This window comes from Bufo bufo, chromosome 7 (assembly GCF_905171765.1).
Source record: "Bufo bufo chromosome 7, aBufBuf1.1, whole genome shotgun sequence".
Classification (NCBI taxonomy): Eukaryota; Metazoa; Chordata; class Amphibia; order Anura; family Bufonidae; genus Bufo; species Bufo bufo.
The window spans coordinates 233,183,065-233,187,215 of NC_053395.1; positions in this window are offsets into that span (position 1 = coordinate 233,183,065).

Consider the following 4,151-nt stretch of genomic DNA (forward strand, 5'->3'; position numbering starts at 1 on the left):
ACGACGGCGGCAGCAGCAACCACGGGCATGGCGAGTACACGGCGGCAGCAGCAACCACGGGCATCGCGAGTACACGACGGCGGCAGCAGCAACCACGGGCATGGCGAGTACACGACGGCGGCAGCAGCAACCACGGGCATGGCGAGTACACGACGGCGGCAGCAGCAACCACGGGCATCGCGAGTACACGACGGCGGCAGCAGCAACCACGGGCATGGCGAGTACACGACGGCGGCAGCAGCAACCACGGGCATGGCGAGTACACGACGGCGGCAGCAGCAACCACGGGCATGGCGAGTACACGACGGCGGCAGCAGCAACCACGGGCATGGCGAGTACACGACGGCGGCAGCAGCAACCACGGGCATGGCGAGTACACGACGGCGGCAGCAGCAACCACGGGCATGGCGCGTACACGACGGCGGCAGCAGCAACCACGGGCATGGCGAGTACACGACGGCGGCAGCAGCAACCACGGGCATGGCGAGTACACGACGGCGGCAGCAGCAACCACGGGCATGGCGAGTACACGACGGCGCCAGGACCCCACGCGGCACATAGCGACAGCGCCAGGACCCCACGCGGCACATAGCGACAGCTCTTCTACAAGTTCCCAGTGTTGGTCAATGGTCATACTGGTCGCCTCACTTGGATATGAATACAGCTTTTTCTTCAGCTCTCCCCACAAGTGTTCGATCAGGTTGAGGTCTCAGGACTGTAGGTGCCGATCCAGCTCCTCTACTCCATCGTCACTGAACCGTTTCTTCAATCTCAATGTATGCTTCATTGTCCTGCTGGCACACTGTCGTCCTTTTCATACCCATAGTACTCGAGTGTAGGAAGTAACTCGTCTTGTAGGAGACTCACATACAGCTCAGCACTGAGGCCACCACCGATCCTGGTCAGGTATCTAACGCCGTTGGCTGTAAACAACCCCATCTCATCAGGCTTCCTCCACCAATTTCTCGATCCGTTCGCCCCTTTTCACTTGTTTCTTCCCATTTGCCCCATCAGAGCCCAGTCTATTGCCCTTCGTCTCATCGCTCCCAGTCTTCTACTGTCCACTGTTTGTACTTTTTTGCAAGCTTGAGCCGTTGCTTCTCATGATGATATTAAAGTCGACATTTCTTCTTTTTTCGGGCCACCATTCTAGACTTCTGTAATGCGTGTCGCACGGTGCTCCTATGGACGTCTGTGATGTCACTATTACGAAGCATACGAGTCGCCTCCACTGCCGGGTTTGTCGCACCAGAACTGATAGACCTTGTGATGAGCCGACTTGTTAACTCCGATATTTTGCCTGGACGTCCTCCGCTTGGCTTTGTAATGGATGGGCGGATTTAATTTCATATTTTTCTAGATGTCATGGCCTCACATTTGGCAATTTTCTTGGCCGAGATACCGCTATCGATGAGCTGGATGCTGCTGCTTCCCTTTTCCTGGGAAATCTTCTTCATGGTGGTTCTTGGATTCCAACGAGTGACCTTTTGCTTGGGAATCAACCTAATAAGACACTGAGCTCTTAGGGAATGTGAGGACAGGTTGTACTTTGTAGGAAAGAAGAAGAAAATATTGTTCCACCACCAGGAGCAGAACAGTCACAATGCAGATACATGAGAAGAATCTGCAGAACTAATCAGCTGCAAGTTCAATGTATGTACGAGATAGCCGGGAGGATTGTCTATAGGATGATGGGAGTCTCACGTCCGAAGCTGCAGTGGATGGCGAGATATGGAGCCTGAGAGTCAAACGTTCTAAACATTGTTACCCTTTTGCTCGTCAGTGTAACTACAGGACAAGAGCCAAGCTCATTACTTACATACATTACATACAACACCAGAACCAAGCTCATTACATACATACAACACCAGAACCAAGCTCATTACATAACTACAGTACCAGAACCAAGCCCAGCACAGAAACCAAGCTCCGCATATAAATACAGCAGCAGAACTAAGCTCAGTGTTATGGACAGGACCTGTGCAAACTATTGTAGAACTATTGTGCCAACCAACTGGATTGACATTGAGCTAATCCTGGGATTTGGTCTTTGATGCAGGGGAGCCACCGGGCCGATGCCTCCTGGAATAGGCCCAGGGTAGCTGCCAACCAACCCACAGAAACACCAGTGCCAAGTATATATAACAAAAGCCAAGTGTCACGCTCTAGTGAGAGGGAAACCCCACACTAAACATAGAAGGGAAAGGAAATAAGGCCTCAAAACTAGGGAAGGAAGATGGACACATCCTAGTGAAAACCCTAATCAAAGCCCTGACTGACTACCAGTATGAACAGACCCCAAAGGTAGGCGAGTTCATACACAGGAATACCTAAAGTCCTATCTAACCCTAAAGGACCCTGGTACTAATGACAGGAATGAGATATCCTGTTCCTCCAAAAGGCCTAATACAAAACAACAAAAATGCACAGAAAAGCCAAAATACAAAAAAGGGAAAGGAAACACTTAACTTCCAAGAAGTGATGGCAACACCAGGAACTCAGCCGAGATCCAAACACCAGCATCCACAGGTCCAACAGAAGCTATAAACCGCACAGCATTGTGGGAGAAGCAACTATAAATAGGGAAAGTCAAATGACCACAATAGCAACACCTGGAGCTTAAGGTTGTGGCCAGTACCAGAAACAAGACGCCTATTGATCCACAAGGTAAACATGTCAGATCACGTGTTGCCAGTCTCAAAGATCTCCTGCCACTCACTGTCATGGGGACGTCCATATGTCTCGGTATGTCTGTGACACCAAGCTTACTACAGGTGAAACTCGAAAAATTAGAATATCGTGCAAAAGTCCATTTATTTCAGTAATGCAAATTAAAAGGAATTGCATTAATGCAGCTTAAAATTTGAATTTTGTGAAAAGGTTCAATATTCTAGGCTCAAAGTGTCCCCCTCTAGTCAGCTAATTAATCCATACCCCCTGAGCAAAGGGGGACCTCAAAATTGTGACTTTGGGGTTTTATAAGCTGTAAGCCATAATCATCCAAATTATAACAAAGGCTTGAAATATCTCTCTTTGCATGTAATCAGTCTGTCTCATGTGTTAGTTTCACCTTTTAAGTTGGATTACTGAAATAAATGAACATTGCACGATATTCTAGTTTTTCGAGTTACATACATGCAGCACCACAACCAAGCTCGTTACATACATGCAGCACCACAACCAAGCTCGTTACATACATGCAGCACCACAACCAAGCTCGTTACATACATACGTACATGCAGCACCAGAGTCAGGATCGTTACGTACATACGTACATGCAGCACCAGAGTCAGGATCGTTACGTACATGCAGCACCAGAGTCAGGATCGTTACGTACATGCAGCACCAGAGTCAGGATCGTTACGTACATGCAGCACCAGAGTCAGGATCGTTACGTACATGCAGCACCAGAGTCAGGATCGTTACGTACATGCAGCACCAGAGTCAGGATCGTTACGTACATACAGCACCAGAGTAAAGCTCGTTACATACATACATACAGCACCAGAACCAAGTTCGTTACATGCAGCACCAGAGTCAAGATCGTTACATACATACAGCACCAGAGTCAGGATCGTTACGTACATACAGCACCAGAGTCAGGATCGTTACGTACATACAGCACCAGAGTCAGGATCGTTACGTACATACAGCACCAGAGTCAGGATCGTTACGTACATACAGCACCAGAGTCCGGATCGTTACGTACATACAGCACCAGAGTCAGGATCGTTACGTACATACAGCACCAGAGTCAGGATCGTTACGTACATACAGCACAGAGTCAGGATCGTTACGTACATACAGCACCAGAGTCAGGATCGTTACATACATACAGCACCAGAGTAAAGAAAAACTGAATACAGATACCATTTGCATAGTCAGCTTAGCCCTTGCCTTATACGTTTGTACATTACAGCTCCCAGTATGTCCTGAACAGGTGTGGCGGTATGCTACGGTAGGTGTTGTTGCAGTATGCTACGGTAGGTGTTGTTTCACAGAACAGACTGCTACAACCCATCATCACGCTGTAGTCCATATGAGTGACTACAGCACTCAGTCAGTGGAAGAAGAAACACAGTACATTGAGTGACTTACAGGTGACGACATCTCCATCTGGCTCAGACCACCATGACGACATCTGGCTATTA